Source organism: Globicephala melas, chromosome 2, assembly GCF_963455315.2.
Source record: "Globicephala melas chromosome 2, mGloMel1.2, whole genome shotgun sequence".
In the NCBI taxonomy this organism is placed as follows: Eukaryota; Metazoa; Chordata; class Mammalia; order Artiodactyla; family Delphinidae; genus Globicephala; species Globicephala melas.
In genome coordinates, this window is record NC_083315.2 from 137,005,357 (window position 1) to 137,024,044 (window position 18,688).

General features: G+C 37.4%; 1 pseudogene; it reads right to left on the reverse strand.

Annotated features, from left to right (window-relative positions):
• Positions 1-10,864: 10,864 nt before the first annotated feature.
• LOC115852461 (SNRPN upstream reading frame protein-like) lies at positions 10,865-11,119 on the reverse strand (annotated as a pseudogene).
• Between the last annotated feature and the right edge of the window lie 7,569 nt (positions 11,120-18,688).

Genomic DNA, 18,688 nt, shown 5'->3' on the forward strand with positions numbered 1-18,688 from the left:
CACATTTTGAAACACTGGTTTAAATATATGATAGAGAAAAGAAATCTGGACTGAGTAGTGATTTAAGAAAAACAAAGTTTTGGTTAATAAAAGAGTGTTTTTCAGGAATAATACTTTGCATTTCTACAATGCTTTCTACTTTTCAAAGGGCTTCTTTTGTTTGCCCATTACTTGTAAGATAGATAAGAAGCAGCAATATTAACTCCATTTTATAAATAAACTGAGATAAAGAATGTAGAAGTGACTGGATATGTGGTAGAATGGAGGCTAGGAGCCTGGGCTTTCCCATCTTTGTTTACCCAGTTCATAGTCTCATTTCTATTAGGTCAAAACATATAGTTGTACCTCAAGCTTTTTCATAGCTATAAGATATTTCGTGGATTTTTTTTTCATGGATTTTTAAAAACTTATTTAACTATTCCCTTATTGATGGACATATCTTTTTTCCAACTTTTTTCTTTTATAAGTAATGATTCTGTGAATCTTTACACATATCTTTGAGTACTTGTGTGAATATTTCATTAGGGTATACTGCAAAAGTGAAATTGCTGAGTCAAAGGGTATATATATTAAAATTTTCATGTATATTGCCAAATTGTCCTTCAAATGTGTACCATTTTACCCTCCCCTTGACAGTATACAATAGGCTAACTTTCCCCAAGTGTCTATCTATACTCTTCAGTCTTTGCCAATCTGATTGCAAAAGTGTGGCTAATTAAAATTTTTTCATTTTATTTTTTTTACTGTTATTTTATTTTATTTTTAATAAATTTATTTATTTATTATTTATTTATTTTTGGCTGCGTTGGGTCTTCGTTGCTGCATGTGAGCTTTCTGTAGTTGCAGCGACCAGGGGTTACTCTTCGTTGCGGTGCGCAGGCTTCTCTTGGCGGTGGCTTCTCTTGATGCGGAGCATGGGCTCTAGGCACATACATGGGCTTCAGTAGTTGTGGCTCGCAGGCTCTAGAGCGCAGGCTCAGTAGTTGTGGTGCACAGGGTTAGTTGCTCTGCAGCATGTGGGATCTTCCTGGACCAGGGCTCAAACCCGTGTCCCCTGCATTGGCAGACAGATTCTTAACCACTGTGCCACCAGGGAAGCCCTTCATTTTATAATTATTAAAGTTTAGCATCTTTTAAATTATGTCTGGAAAAGATAAAATGAAATAGGAAAGTGTACAAATTACAGCCCAATAACTTTTTACATTTGTATACATCTGATTAACTATCATCCAGATCAAGATATAAAACATTTCCATCACCTCAGAAAGTTGCCTCTTGCCACTTCGCCCGCCCACCCCAGAGGTAACCACTCTTCTGACTTCTATCAAAATCAACTCATTTGACCTGTTCTTGAATTTAATATAAATGAAATCAAACAATTTTATGATATCTTCCTTTGCTCAACATATCTGTGGGATTCATCCATGTTGTTGTGTGGGCTAGTAGTCCATTTTTCAAATTATTGTTTTGTATTCCATTATCTGAATACACAATAGATTAGTAATCCATCCTCCTGTTGATGGACCTTTAAGTTGTTTCTAGTTTTTGACTATAATGAAGAAAGCTGCTATGAACATTCCTACATGTGTCCTTTATTGGGCATATATTCTCATTTCTCTTGGTCGTATACCTGAAGTACAATTGCTGAGTCAGGGACTAGAAGTAAATTTAGCTTTAAAAGATACTGCTTAATTGTGTTTTAAAGTTAAACTCCCACCAGCAATTGTAGGAGAGTCCCAACTGCTCCATATCTTTCCCAATACTTGGTTTTTTTAGTCTTTCAAATTTTAGACTTTCTGGTGGATGTATAATAGTATCTTGTGGTTTTAATTTGCATCCCTCTCATGAATAATTACATTGACCATCTTCTCATATATTTATTGGCTATTGGATAATCTCTTTTGTGTGATACTTGTTCAAGCCTTTTGCCCATTCTTTAAATTGTTTGTGCTTTTTTGTCTTATTTGTATGAGTTCTTTATACCTTCTGGATATAACCCTTTTGTCAGATAGATAGATAGATAGACAGACATATAGATAATGAAAATATTATCCTAGTATGTGACCTGCCTCTTCATTCTCATACTAAAGTTCTCATACTGAACAGAAGTTCTTAATTTCAATTAAGTCCAATTATGTTTTTATTCTTTTATGGTTACTGTCTTTTGTAACCTATTTAAGAAATCTTTGTCTATCCAAGGTGATGAAGATGTTCTATGTTTTCTTCTAGAAATTTGATATTTTAATTAGACATTTATACTTATGAGCTATCTTTAATTAATTTTTATATGTGGTATAAGGTAGGAGCCAAGTTTGAGGTTTTCTTCCCATATGGATATACAACAGTTCTAGCCTCATATGTTGAAAAGCCATGCTTTCTTTCATGGAATTGCATTTGTACCTCAGAGGGAAAGTACTCAATATTGCACCATTGGATATGTAAGCTGTGATGTTTTGGTTTGGGGTTTATTTGTAGATAGTTTTTGTTATATTAATAAAATTCCATTCTATTTTAATATGCTGAGCATCTTTTTCCTGAGTGGGTCTTCTTCTTTTTAATCAAATCCATTTTCTGTATTTATTGAGATAATTATATGTTTTTTTCTTTTTTTCTGTCAATGTGAAGAATTATATTGATTATTTTAGAATGTTAAATGAACCTTGCATTCCTGGGATGAACCATACTTGGTCATTATGAATTTTTTTTTTTACATCTCTATTAAATTTACTAATGTTTTATTTAGAATTTTTTACTCCACATGCAGAAAGGATTTTGGTTTTGGCATCAGATTTATGTTAGCCTCATAAAACAAGTAGTTAATTGTTCCTCTTTTCTCTAATCCCTGAAAGGGTTTGAGAGAGATTATTATTTCTCCTTAAATATTTGGAAAAATTTACCTTGAAAGTCACGTGGGCCTGGATGATCTTTATGGAATTTTATCCATGAATTCCATTTCTTTAACATATGTCAGAGTGTTAGGATTTTTATATCAGTTTTGGTAAATTGTATTTTTTCCAAGAATTTGTCTATGTTGTCAAGTTTATTGGCAAAAAGTTGTCATCATGTTCTCTTAATATCAGTAGAATGTGTAGTGACATCATATTTTGAAACTCCTGATATTGGTCATTTGTGTCTGCTCTCTCTTCTATTGATTATTTTTTCCAGGAGATTATAGATTTTATTACTCTATTTAAAGAACAGATTTTCATCTGTGATGATTTCTTTATTGTATATATATTTTTTATTTCACTGATTGCAGTACATTCTTTATTATTTCCTTCCTTCTGCTCTATTTGTTTTTAAGTTGCTTTTCATTTTCTGTATTCATAAAATGAAAGCTTAGAGTATTGATTTTGAACTATTCCTCTTTTCTAATGTATTCATTAGAAGCCATTGATTTAGTTCTAGGCTCTGCTTTAGCTGATATGATATGTTTTGATATGTTTTATTTTCATTTTTCTTCAGTTCAAATATTTTCGAATTTCCTTTGTGATTTCCTCTTTGGCCCACAGGTCATTTAGAAGTATGTTTCTTAATTTTAATACATTCTGGGATTTCCTACTTATATTTCTGTGTTGATTTCTTTCTTTCTTTTTTTCTTTTTTTTTTTCTGTACGCGGGCCTCTCACTGTTGTGGCCTCTCCCGTTGCGGAGCACAGGCTCCGGACGCGCAGGCTCAGCGGCCATGGCTCACGGGCCCAGCCGCTCTGCGGCATGTGAGATCCCGGACCAGGGCACGAACCCGTGTCCCCTGCATCGGCAGGCGGACTCTCAACCACTGCGCCACCAGGGAAGCCCCCAGCTTTCTTTTGATTGGTGTTTCCATGCTATATCTTTTTTCCATTATTATACTTTCAAGTTATCTGTGTCTTTATGTTTAAAGTGTGCTTAATGAACATAATATAATTTATTCTTTTCTAAAAACTGTCTAACATCTACTTATTTTTAGTGAGTTTGTTGATATAATTGGGATTAAATTTATCATCTTTCTATTTGTTTTCTATTGGTTTCATCTTGTCTTTATTCCTCCTTCCTGTCTCCTTTTATAGTAATTAATATTGTATTGTATTGTATTGTATTTTATCTCCATTTAATTTTTGTTGCTCTCTTAGTATTTTTTTTTAATTACAAAATGATATATTTAAAATGTTAAGTCCTCCTATTCAGGAACATAGTATATTTCTTCAGGTCATGTTAAGCCTGTAATGGGTTGAATAGTGTCCTCCCAAAATTCACGTCTATTCAGAACCCCAAAATGTACCTTATTTGGAAATAGGATTTTTGCAGATGTAATTAAGGTAAGTATTGAGATGAGATCATATTGAATTAGGGTGGTCCTAAATCAAATGAGAGTCCTTACAAGAGACAGAAAGGACACACAGATAGAGGATTTTGTGAAGATCTAGAAGACTATGTGAAGATAGAGCTAGAGATCGAAATGATGCATCTTCAGGCCAAGGGGTGATAAGAAGTGCCAGCAACGACCAGAAGCTAGGAGAGAGGGATGGGACAGTATCTCCCGCAGAGACTCTATAAAGGAACCAAACTGGCCAGTTAGTGGCAGCGTACTACAGCAGCCACAGGAAACTAATGCAAAGACCTTCAGGTAAATTTTAGAGTTTATTAGCATAAATCTTGCAAAATTCTTGTTAAATTTATTCTGAGGCATTACATAGTTTTTATTGCTATTATAGATTCTATATGTTTTTACATTAAAAATTTTTAAGTTTATAATATTATTTATTAAAATATTGATTTTATATTTAAAATATTTATGTATATTTTATATTTAAAAATTTTAAATCTTCTATCTGACTACTACTAGGAATCTAGGAAAGCTGTTATCTTTTAACTGGTCTCTTTATAGAACTCTCATAGTTGTTTGTAACTATTTTTTATTATTCCCATGGATTTTCTAGGCTGACCTCAAATCATCTGCAAATAATGATAAATGTCTCTTCCTTTCAAATTTGTCTTATGTTGAACCATATGAAATTGCTATTTCACCATTTTGTCCTACAAATTGACAGTTTTTTATGGTTCAAGCTAGTATGTCTCTTCTGTCCTGTATTTATTAGCTTAGCTTGAAACTCCGTAATAATTTTGGCTAGCTAAATCAGCAATAGAAGCATCCTTGTCTTCTTCCTAATATTAATCAGAGTGCCTTTAATAATTCATTTTTTAAGAAAAATATGATGTTTAGTACTGTGTTTTATTTCATTAAGCAAGTATTCTATTTCTGGTTTCTATAATTCTTAGATATGTCTGTTAAAATTTATTAAATACCTTTTTGCTCTTCATAAACATGTACTTGTGGATTTTCTCCTTTATTAATAGAGAACATCATATATACATATATATATGGCTTTTTTAAAATGTTCTCAATAATAGTTTTTAAAATGTGCTACCAGATTTATTTGTAACCTTTTATTATTATACAAGTAATGCACATTCACTATAGTAAAATTAGAAAATATAGAAAAAGCAAAAATAAAATTTTATATTCCTGCTACCCAGAGATTATCACTATTAACATAAGTAGATTTCTTTGTGATGACTATCTCAAATCCTTGTGTAAAACCTCCTAGGTCATATAATAGTTTTTAAATACATTGCTGGTTTCATTTCACTGATATTTTATTTACAACATATTTATTCTCATTGATGAAATTGCTCTATTGTCGTGGTTCTTTTTGTAGGTCATATACATGTTTGAAAATCTGATGGAAGCCTTGTACTCTCTCTTCGGAATAATATATATGTATATATATATAATATGTATATCATATACTCCCAATCATCCATAATATTTCAAGAATTTGGGGATCCTCTTAAAGTTCCATCATCAATATCCCAGTGTCTAGAGACTCCAGGTTAAGAACCATGGTCTGATTTTCTTTTTCAATGCCTCCCTTGCCAGGTTCTGGTATCAAGATGATGCTAAATTTGGAAGCTCTCATTTCTCAATCTCTCTCTCTCTCTTTTTTTAGTTTGCCTTTCCTTTCCTTGCAAATTTGGAAGAACTTGTGTCTGAAGTTGTCTGGGCCTTTGACAACAGTTTTTAAATCGTTACTACTCTATTCAGGCTATTTCTTTTAAAATCAATTTTAGCAATTTATGTTTTCCTAGCAATGTTTATTTTACATAGAATATTAATTTTTATTTATTATATTTATATGTTATTAAATCTATATTAGGACAATTTCCTTTTGGAATCTGGGCCTTTAAATCAATGTGCTTTATAATAAGATATTTTTAAAGTAATCTCACTGTCTTCTAAATTAGAAGCCTGTTGAACTTAAAAGACTGTTGACTGAATAAACTTGATTATAAGGCAGCAGTTTTAATTTAGGTCAAAATTAATGCTGAAATAAAGCAGTGTTGTTGCTATCTATCTACGTATCTATCTATCTACCTATCATCTATCATGGTAGCATGGCCCTAAATGCCCGGATGACCTATAGAGCATTAAACCTTGCTTTTGTTTTACTTGTACTCTTAAGTATGTGTAAAGGCTCACACATTCAGAAGGAAAGGAATGCACTTTTCTTTCACCATTGAAATGAAAAATCTTGTCTTTGATTAAAGTTACAAATATCTCTCTTGATATTTCTAATGTCTTAAAAAGCAGCTATTGCTTTTATCATTTCTATTGTTATTCCCTTACTAGTTTTCACTTTCATCTTTATTAATTCTTTCTACTTTCTTTGGGCTTATTTGTTTTTCTTTTTCTGGTTTCTTGAGTTGAAATCTTGACCACCTATTTTTAGTCTTTCTTGCAAAATAATAATATAATTATTGCCATGGATTTTCCTCTGAAATTTTATCCTGTAGGTTTCCTATGTAGAATTCTACTTTTTGTTAATATTTAAATAACAGACATGATCATGCAAATAAAAATTCAACCTCCAATTTAGAAGTGTATAAATTGACAAGAAAAAGTCTCTGCTTTCTACTCTCCAGCTCACAACTGTGAGTCCATGCCTTGGAGTTAACCACTTTGGACCATTTCTGGTTTTGGTCCTCCTTATGGACATATCTAGAACTCTAAATAGTATTCTATGTCTCTATTATTTGGTTTATCAACTGTCGGGTATACTCTTGACTGCTTTCCATAAAAGATATGGAGTTTAGCCCACTTAACACTTCTCAGTTCCCTACCCTTTCATGCAATTTTTTTTTTTTTTTTTTTTTTTTTTTTTTGCTTTACGCGGACCTCTCACTGTTGTGGCCTTTCCCGTTGCGGAGCACAGGCTCTGGATGTGCAGGCTCAGCGGCCATGGCTCACGGGCCTAGCCGCTCCGCGGCATGTGGGATCTTCCCAGACCGGGGCATGAACCCGCGTCCCCTGCGTCGGCAGGCGGACTCTCAACCACTGCGCCACCAGGGAAGCCCCATGCAATTTTGATTATTTTATAAGTTACTATTTAGCTTACGAAAATATACTTAAACCTCTTCTTTCTTGATCCATCAACGATCTGATTCTCTCCTAGGTAAGATGAGGAAATTAGTGTCCCTACACTTCTCTTAACTTCCTTCTGTCTCTGCCTCCCAGTTTCTTTTCATTTTGCTAAAATCATAGAATACATTGTTGCTTTTATTATTTTGAACAAAGTTTTATCTGTTAGATCAACTAAGATTTAGCAAAAAAGTTTTATTTTACCTTTGCTTATTCTTCCTCTAATGTTCTTTTCTTTATGTAAATCTGAGTTTCCGACCTATATTATTTTCCTTCTCCCTGAAGAACTTCCTTTAACATTTCTGACGAGGCAGGTCTATTGGCAACAAATTCTCTCAGTTTTTGTTTGTCTGAGAAAGTCTTTATTTCTCCTTCACTTTTGAATGATAATTTCTCAGGATGCAGAATTCTAGGTTAATGTTTCTTTCTCTTCAACACTTTAAATATTTCACTCTACTCTCTTCTTTTTTTTTAAAATTAATTTATTTTTGGCTGCGTTGGGTCTTAGTTGCTGCGCATGGGCTTTCTCTAGTTGCGGTGAGCGGGAGCTACTCTTCCTTGCGGTGCGCGGACTTCTCATTGTGGTGGCTTCTTTTGTTGCAGAGCACGAGCTCTAGTCACGTGGGCTTCAGTAGTTGTGGCACGCAGGCTCAGCAGTTGTGCTCGTGGGCTCTAGAGCGCAGGCTCAGTAGTTGTGGCACACGGACTTAGTTACCCCATGGCATGTGGAATATTCCTGGACCAGGGATCGAACCTGTGTACCCTGCATTGGCAGGCAGATTCTTAACCACTGCGCCACCAGGGAAGTCCCTCCACTCTCTGCTTACTTGCACAATTTTTGAGAAGTCAGATGTTAGTTCTTATCTTTGTTCCTCTATAGGTGAGATATTTCCCCCCTCTGGCCTCATTCAAAATTTTTTAATCTTTGATTTTTTACAGTTTGAATATCATATGCCAGTGTGGAATTTGGGGGACATTTACCCTGCTTATTGTTCTTTGAGCTTTCTGGATGTGTGTCTAATATTTGGTGTCTAATATTAATTTGAGGAAATTGTCTTTCTGACATTCCCAAAAGGAATACCTATGTTATGCCTTCTTTAGTTGTCCCATGGAACTTGAATATTCTGTTCCATTTTTTCTCTTTGCTTTACAGTTTTGGAAGTTTTTATTGACATATCTCCTCATGCTTCTTCCTCAGCCATGTCCAGCCTACTAACGAGCCCACCAAAGTCTATCAGAAGCTATCACATTCTTCATTTCTGTTTTTGATCTCTAGATTTCTTTTCAATTCCTTTTTAGAATTTCCATCTTTCTTCTTGCCCATCTATTCTTTTTTTTTTTTTTTTGCGGTACGTGGGCCTCTCACTGTGTGGCCTCTCGCGTTGCAGAGCACAGGCTCCAGACGCGCAGGCCCAGCGGCCATGGCTCACAGGCCCAGCCGCTCTGCGGCATGTGGGATCCTCCCGGACCAGGGCACGAACCCGTGTCCCCTGCATTGGCAGGCGGACTCTCAACCACTGCGCCACCAGGGAAGCCCAGGGGTCTTAGCATATTAATCATAGCTGTTTTAAATACTTGGTCTGATAATTCCAACATCCCTGACATATCTGAATTTGATTCTGATGCTTGCTCCATCTCTTCAAACTGTGTTGTTTGCCTTTTAGTTTGCCTTTTAGTTTGCCTTGTAACTTTTTGTTGAAAACTGGTCCTGATGTCCTGGATTAAAGAATGTAGTCTGGTTTCCATGTAGGTTTCTCCTCCAGTAAATTATGATTCTATCTGCCTGTCTGTCTCTCCAGTTTTGAGGGCAGCAGTTTGCCTTGTGACCTCAATTCTCTGATGGATCTAAGAAGAGCTGTTGATTTTCAGTTTGTTCAGCTTTTTTTTTTGTTGTTAGGATGGAGTGATGATTTTCAAACACCTTATATTACTGACCAGAAACCAGAAATCTTTTCAACTTTGTAATTCATTTTGCATAGTTAGTTTTTAACAACACTTACATTTTTTGTAACTATAATTGAATTTTCCATACTTCCTTTATAAGTTCATTATGAAATTCAAGTCCAAATAATAGCATTTATAGTATTATGATTATGTAACTTTGTTTGTTACAGATATGGGTAGGATGATTGAATCCATAGAGAAGGAGTTGTAATTTTATGTTCCTAAACCTGTGCTACTCTGAGAATTTCCTGTAACAAATTGAAATGGATATTCTTTTCTTACAGTTTATCCATTTCTCAAATGAATGCCTTGTCTTAGCTTATTGCATCTATGGACCACAATTTTCACAGAGTCTGTAATTGTTCCTCCTTTTCTCTTGCTGGAAGAGAAAATGCTTCATAATTATCCCAGTTTTTATTTATACTGTTTTTGGAATGGTTACTTTTTTTTTTAATTTAATTTTTTTTAATAAATTTATTTATTTTATTTTTGGTTGCGCTGGGTCTTTGTTGCTGTGTGTGGGCTTTCTCTACTTGGGGCAAGCAGGGGCTACTCTTCGTTGCAGTGCGTGAGCTTCTCATCATGGTGGCTTCTTTTGTTGCGGAGCACGGGCTCTAGGTGCATGGGCTTCAGTAGTTGTGGCACGTGGGCTCAGTAGTTGTGGCTCACGGGCTCTAGAGCACAGGCTCAGTAGTTGTGGCTCACAGGCTTAGTTGCTCTGCAGCATGTGGGATCTCCCCAGACGAAGGCTCGAACCCGTGTCCCCTGCATTAGCAGGCAGATTCTTAACCACTGCGCCACCAGGGAAGGTCAGAATGCTTACTTTTAAATAGATTATTTTATTGTCACATTGTACAAATCTATCCCCATTATTTCTTTTTATGGCCTTTGTGGGTTTCTTCTGCTGTTTCTTAGATCCTGTGTCATCCTTTGTCATGGGATTCCTCTTTGGAGTTGCTAAAGTGTATTTTGGTACTTTTCAACTTTTTTCAGAAGAGATACATAAGAACCGTTCTAAGTCTTTGCATGTATGAAATGTCTTCATTTCACTTTCACACTTGGCTGATAGTGTGCCTGCGTATAGAATTTTATGCTCAAAATATTTTTTCCTGGGCTTCCCTGGTGGCGCAGTGGTTGAGAGTCCGCCTGCCGATGCAGGGGACACGAGTTCGTGCCCCGGTCCGGGAAGATCCCACATGCCGCGGAGCAGCTGGGCCCGTGAGCCATGGCCGCTGAGCCTGCGCGTCCGGAGCCTCTGCTCCGCAACGGGAGAGGCCACAACAGTGAAAGACCCGCGTACCGCAAAAAATAAAGAAAAATATATATTTTTTCCTAGTTGTTTGAAATCATTACTTCATTGCTTTCTTGCTTGCTTTTCTATTTTTTTTTCTTGGATAATATCTTTATTACATTGTCTGATTTTTCACTTGGAATAAGCTATCTTGATGTTCCAATACTGCTTTAACCACCTCTTGGTGTCTCAGCTAAGAATACCTGTCTTGGTTTCACCTGGAAATCCACTACAGATATTTACAGCTGCTAGATTGCACTGGGTACGACTGACACTCTTGGTTGCTCAATGAGGCTGTTCCTTCAACATTTTACTTGGACTTCTACCTCTGGTATGTGCTGGTCTATCATCCGTCTCAGGTGTAAGTGGTCCCTGACCTGCTCTACTCCACCAGTGGCCACTTCTCTGGCTGGAATGTCAAGCATCTCCCACAGCTGGTCTGCTCTGCTCTACCTCATTGCTTTCTTGCATCCCATGTGTCAATGGAATCCCTGAAATTGTTACTTGTTTGTAGTAACCTGTTTCCCCTAACCCGCCCCCCCCGCCCCAAAGCTTTTGGTGTGTTCTCTTTATACCTGTTCTGAAATTTTAGAATGAATCTTTTTTTCTTTTACAAACTCATCCTGTTCTATACTTAATAAGCCCTTTCAATCTGAATTTTTATATCTTATATCAACTCTGGGGTATGTTCTTCTATTATTTAAATTTTTTTTTCTCTGTCTGTATTCCTGGAACTCCTGTTGGACAGGTATTGATTGGTTCTTTTAGTTGCTCTACTCCTCTTGACATTTTTCCCTTCATGTTTTCTGTCTCTGGTCTTTTTCCTCTATATTCCAGGAGATTTTCTTAAGTTTTTTCTTGCATTCCTTAGAGTTATTTTTTTATTTTGGTGATTGTATTTTTTTTTTTTTTTGCGGTACGTGGGCCTCTCACTGTTGTGGCCTCTCTCGTTGTGGAGCACAGGCTCCGGACGCGCAGGCTCAGCAGCCATGGCTCACGGGCCCAGCCGCTCCGCGGCACGTGGGATCTTCCCGGACCAGGGCACGAACCCGTGTCCCCTGCATCGGCAGGCGGACTCTCAACCACTGCGCCACCAGGGAAGTCCTGGTGATTGTATTTTTAATCTCCATGAATTCTTCATTGTTTTCCACCTGCTCTTTTTTCATAGTAGTCTCTTTTGGTTTAAATGAATACATTATCTTCTCTTTTTGGACATTAATGAGAATTCCTTGTAGCTTCTTATGTTTTATGAATTATTTATATTTCCACTGTCTAGGTCAGTTATTTTGATATTTATTTTGGTTGTTCTCCAAATAAACTTGAGGTACAGAATTTCCTACCAACACATGGTCTTTTACTCATTTACTTGTGAATCAAGGATAAGTCCAATTGATACAGGTGGCTTTGGTGAGGTTTCCTTTGTTCAGCTCCAAACTTAGAGCTAGATTTTGTGTTTGTCAATAGGAATGTGGATGATAGGATTTACTTTAGGGTGCTGGGGGCAGGTAGTCAGTCTGGGCTTCTCTCTAAATGCCAATGCAAATTTGGTCCTCTCTGGTATGCCAACCTCTACTCTGAATTACTATTGCATGAATACACCACATACACTGACTAAATTTCTTCAGAGATGATGTTTCCAACTTGGCCTGGGAGCAAAATCCATTGCTGCATAGAAGGATGGGGCAGGGCACCAAAGACCAAGGACAGCAGGAGTCCGGGCTCTGGTTCCATCAGTCCTGATGTATGTGCCCATCTTTGGAGTTGGGGATGAGAACATCTGTATTTGTAACACCGTGGATTGAGTAGGGAAGTTGTATTCCTCAGAGGAGATTCAAATGCTTTTATCTGAAGATTAAGACAAGAGCAATAGCTGTCCACTATAATAGGCAAGTGTGATTAACCCCACTTTATGAGTGCATTTGGTGAAATACTGTGAATGAATCATAGAGGTTAGGAGTGAGGGGCAGCATGATATAGTAAATCAACGTAATATAAACAACACCATTGCTGATCCTTGTGCTGATCTTTGTGGGAAAAGCTAGAGGGAATGCTTAAGTAGTTCCATCAACTTAACCTTGGCCCAGTTCACATCAGTTGGGAGTGGAGAGGAAGAGGCTCTGCAAATCATTAACATCATAGCAAAGATGCTATAGGCTCCAGTAGAGACCAACTTCCTGTTTCTGATTCACTAAATACCTTTCCCTTAAAATGAGCATAGAGTAATCATGGGAGAAAAATGCGGCTGTGGAAAAGACTTGTGGAATATTACAAAATGTTTGGGACCGTATTCACTCCATTCGTACTCCTCCTTTCATTTGTAGAGTTTCTATGCATTTCAAAGACTTTTTTCGGTGCTCACAGGGAAGAAAGTTCTGCCAAATTGGAACCTTTTAAACAGATCAAGATTTTCAGCTTATCTCAAACAGAGTTAGATTTGATGCAGATAAATCTCAACTACATCACAGTGTTGATGGGACCATTCATTTCCTTTCTTTTTAGCAGAGTAACTGCCATTCTCAAACACAGATCAAGCATTTAGCCCTAACAAATGTAGTAATCAAAATAGAGGTTGACCAGCTTACCCAGTTTCCCATCTGCGCTTTGGCTGAGATGTTTAATTTTCGTTTCCTCCTTTCCATTGACATGGAAGGAGGTCTGATAGCCCTTTACAGGGGATGTTGTTACTTCTTCATTCTCAAATAAGAGCTGGAATTCCATTTGAAAAGAGAAATTACATTGGGTTTAATCAATACCCTCAAAGAATTAAGAGGAAAAAATTACCTGTTATTTGACTTTAATACGTACTTGATGCCCATGATTTGTGTTCTTATGTTAATTATAGGGTCACTAGCAATTAGATTAGCTATTGTTAACATCTAAAATTGATTTAAATGCAAAAAGAATCAATACTTGAGCTAAATGTTTAAATATCCTGACACTAACAAGAGACTCAGTCTTTCCAATTGAATTATTTTTTGCTTTCTGCATTTTACATCGATCATGTCTAAGAGAGGTGAAAAATACTTACTGTTGTAAAGGACAATGTAAATAACTTGCTATGGCCTTAGGAATGAAGGCAATGGCACTGGTGGGAGCATTAAGTGATAAGGGTAGTTTGTGAAACTAAAGTATCTTAGCATTAAATTTGGCAAAAGATTATGCTAATTACAAATGGCCGATGAGTTTTTTTATAGTAATAGTTTTTTTTAAATTGGAGTATAGTTGATTTACAATATTGTGTTAGTTTCAGGTGTACAGCAAAGTGATTCAGTTATATATATTTTTTCAGATTATTTTCCATTATAAGTTACTACAAAATATTGAACATAATTCCGTATGCTATATGGTAAATCCTTGTTGCTTATCTATTTTATGTATAGTAGTTTGTCTCTGTTAATTCCATACTCCTAATTTATCCCTCCCTCACTTCCTATCCCCTTGGTAGCCATAAGTTTGTTTTCTATGCCTGTGAGTCTGTTTCTGTTTTGTAAATTCACTTGTATTACTTTTTAGATTCCACATATAAGTGATATCATGTGATATTTGTCTTTCTCTCTCTGACTTACTTCACTTAGTATGATATTCTCTAGATCCATCCATGTTGCCACAAGTGGCAATATTTCATTCTTTTATGGCTGAGTAATATTCCACTGTATATATATACACCACATCTTCTTAAACCAATTGTCTGTTGATTGGCACTTGGGTTGTTTCTGTGTCTTGGTTATTGTAACCAGTGCTGCTATGAACATTGGGGTGAATGTGTCTTTTTCAATTAGTTTTCTCTGGATGTATGCTCAGGAGTGGGATTGGTGGATCATATGGTGGTTCTATTTTTAGTTTTTTTTTTTTGCAGTACGCGGGCCTCTCACTGTTGTGGCCTCTCCCGTTGCGGAGCACAGGCTCTGGACACACAGGCTCAGCAGCTATGGCTCACGGGCCCAGCCACCCTGCTGCATGTGGGATCTTCCCGGACCGGGGCACGAACCCGTGTCCCCTGCATCGGCAGGCAGACTCTTAACCACTGCACCACCAGGGAAGCCCCTATTTTTAGTTTTTAAGAAACCTGCATACTGTTTTCCACAGTGGCTGCACCAATTTACATTTCCACTAATAGTATAGGAGGGTTCCCTTTTCTCTATACCCTCTCCAGAATTTATTTGTAGACTTTTTGATGATAGTAAAATGGCTGATGTTTTCAAGCACTTGCAGGATGCTTGACACTGTTATTTTTCTCATTTAATTTTCACAAAAATCTTATGACACAGGTACTAAGTGACTCAAGGAGGATCTGCCTCCACTAAGTCACAGGTTAGGTTGAATTCCAGATCTGCTGACTACAGATCCAGGACCCATAACCTGTATGCTATGTTTTAGCAATTGCGATTCTAGATATTCTAAACAAATGGAGTGTTGATGGAGTTTTAAAGGGTGAAAAGTTGAAAAGATGTAAATTCAGAAAAATAGTGGAGTTTACAAATTAGTTGCTCTTATATCAGTTTAAATCACAGAAACTCTCTTGGTAAATTTGATACTCCTATAACCCTAAATTTGGTTTGTTGAATTGGGTTCTACAATTGTAATAGTCAAATTTACAACATTTTTAACATGTTCAAATCTTTTTTAGAGTCTCCGAATTTAGAGTTGCGAGCTATCAGAGTGTATACAATCATAGGTCATAGAAACATTTAAGGATCTGAGTCTGGGAGACTAAACCTAGCTCAGTGTGTGTGGTTGTGTGTGCATATGTGTGTGTGTGTGTGTGTGTGTGCACCCATATGTACACCTGACTGCATGTTGGTGGTGAGGTTCTGGTTAGACAGAACTTCAGCCAAATAAATCACATTTAAACAGTCGCTGTTTAAAAACAACAAGACCCCTTGGTGCAGATTCTCCTTGTTCTTTTTTGTTTTTAAGTATCACTTGAGAAGCTGAACATAGTTATGCAAATGTATGTCAAGTAGGCCCCACAGGCCCTAGAGAAAATGTATAACAGGATCTTCTGTGGCTTGACAAAGGCTGCTCAGACCAAGGAGCCCTTGGTTTTCAGAGTTGGATGCTAGAGAGGGAAGGTGGGGGTGAAATGAGGAAATTTGCAGAAAGCCCATTGTTTCAACAATTTAAAAACTACATTAGTGGGCTTCCCTGGTGGCGCAGTGGTTAAGAATCTGCCTGCCAATGCAGGGGACACGGGTTCCAGCCCTGGTCTGGGAAGATCCCACATGCTGCGGAGCAACTGGGTCAGTGCGCCACAACTAGTGAGCCTGCATTCTAGAGCCCGCAAGCCACAACTACTGAAGCCCACGTGCCTAGAGCCCGTGCTCCACAACAAGAGAAGCCACCGCAGTGAGAAGCCCACACACTGCAAAGAAGAGTAACCTCTGCTCTCAGCAACTAGAGAAAGCCTGCGTGCGACAACAAAGACCCAACGCAGCCAAAAATAAAGAAAGAATATATTAAAAAAAAAAACTAGATTAGTTATTTGTACCACAAGCTACTAGAGTTACAAGCATCAACATTTTAACACACACTCCAATATTCTCAAATCTGATATTCAACTTCTGATATTCAGGTTTTGAATACATTGCCAATTATATTTTGAGTAAAAATTTCACTTTAGATGAATATATCCTTTACCTCAAAATATCTTAATTGTCTTAACATATATTTCTTTTGAACTCAATTTGCTTTGCTGAAGATTATTTCAACTTTGGAATCACTAATTGCCACTATTTTGTCAAAAATGTTTGTCTATTTAGGATCTCAAAAAGTTCTGCCCATCTTTTTCTATCTTTGTTGCCATGGGAAGATCCTTCTGCAGAAGCATGTTTGCAGAAGTGTTTGGGTTATAAGAATCACCCAAATCACTGTAAGGTAGGCAGGACAGGGATAACTCTTCCCATTTTCTGGTTGAGGAAAATGAGATAAATGATATGAGTTGAAGAAGGCCTCATAGTTGGCCAGCAGCTGGGACTTGAATGGGCTATTCTTGACTTTTAATTCTTTTTTTTTGCGGTACGCGGGCCTCTCACTGCTGTGGCCTCCCCCATTGCGGAGCACAGGCTCCGGACGCGCAGGCTCAGCAGCCATGGCTCACGAGCCCAGCCGCTCCGCGGCACGTGGGATCTTCCCGCACCGGGGCCCGAACCCGTGTCCCCTGCATCGGCAGGCAGACTCTCAACCACTGCGCCATCAGTGAAGCCCTATTCTTGACTTTTAAAGCAAAAGACCCTCTTTACTCACTGTTGTGTGCTGATGATCTTTATGAATAGTTTTCTAGACTGAAAAGTGCTCTTCAAGGAGGAAGCAGATCTAGGTTCAAATCCTGAAGCTTTCGCTTCTCATCTCTGGTTGGACAAAGTACCTAAACTCTTTGAACCCTAGTGTCTTAATGTGTAGAATGGGAGAAAATGATATAAATTTTGCAGGGTTGTTAGGATTTAATGAGCTACAAGTTTTAAGTGCCTGGTATTGTAGTATTAGTATAAGAAACACCATGCAGTCTCTTTTGATGTTCTCCAACCTTTACTAATTAAAGTATACTTTACCATTAACTTTTTGAGAATACACCAAGAATTGTATCATAAAGACCTAAAAATCTCAGGAGAAATAAACTAAATGGTCAGCAGCTTTTAGGTCAGCATGGAGTGATGCAGAGAGCTCTGATCAGCAGACTGGTTCTGATTACTACCTACCACTAATAAAAGCAAGAGTTTAGATTTCATCCATTCATTGAGCAAATCTTTATTGAACACCTATTCTATGCCAGTCACTGCTCTAAGTCCTGGGGAAATAGCAATGAAGGCAAAAATACCTGCCTTAGAGAGCTTACATTCTAGTGACACTTACTGTATACCAGGCATTTGTTCCAGTGTTCAACTGCTGTGTGATTTAATGCCCAAATTAATTATGTAAAAATAGCATTTGGGTAAAACTTGGCTGGCAATTCTTTTGCTCAGTGTGGTATTGACTGAGGTCACTTGTTTTTTGTTCAGCTGACAGCTGGTTTGGTCTAGAGGGTGCCAAACAGGCTCATTCAGATGCCTGGCACCTTGTGAGGATGGCAGGAAAGCTGAGCTCAGTGGAACAAACCCCTCTCTCTCTTCATGTAGTTTCATATGGTTTTTCTAGCAGGGCAGTCATACTTCTTATAAGGCAGATGGCTTCCCACAGAGAGGGTGTTCCTGGAGACCAAGGCAGAAGTTGAAAGTCTTCTTCTGACTCAGACTTGGAAGCCAAGCAGTATTACTTCAGTTGCGTTTTATTAATGACAACTGAGGGCCTATGGCCAGTGTGGGTTCAAGGGGAGGGGAATTATATCCCATCCTCTCATAGGAGGAATGTCCAAAAAACCGTGGCCGTCTTCAAGCTGCACTTTAGGTGTGTTATCTCATTTAGTCCTTACAACAACAACTCTATGCAATAGGTACCCTTAAATTATACTCATTTTACAAACAAGGAAACTAACACAGAGAAGTTAAGTAACGTGCCCAAGATTATGCAGTCAGTCAGTTGCAGAGCCAAGATCAAAAAATGGGAATCTAGATCCAGAGTCCAATGTTTTAACCACTGCACTTTACTCCCTCATATGATTTGCACTACCTTGGACAATATATTTAAAATGACTGGGTTTCAGTTCCTCATGCACAAAATGAGAGACTGAGAATAGATGAGATTTTCATCTCACATCTGTTATGATGGCCACTACCAAAAACCAAAAAATAGCAAGTATTGGCAAGGATGTGGAGAAACTGGAACTCTTGTGCACTGTTGGTAGGAATGTGAAATGGTGCAGCCACTCTGAGAAACAGTATAACAGTTCCTCAAAAAATTAAAAATAGAATTACCGTATGACCAGCATTCCACTTCTGGATATATACCCAAAAGAATTAAAAGCAGAGTCTCAGAGAAATATTTGTACATCCATTTTCATAGCAGCATTATTTATAATAACCAAAAAATGGAAGATAAAACCCAAGTGTTCATTGACGTAT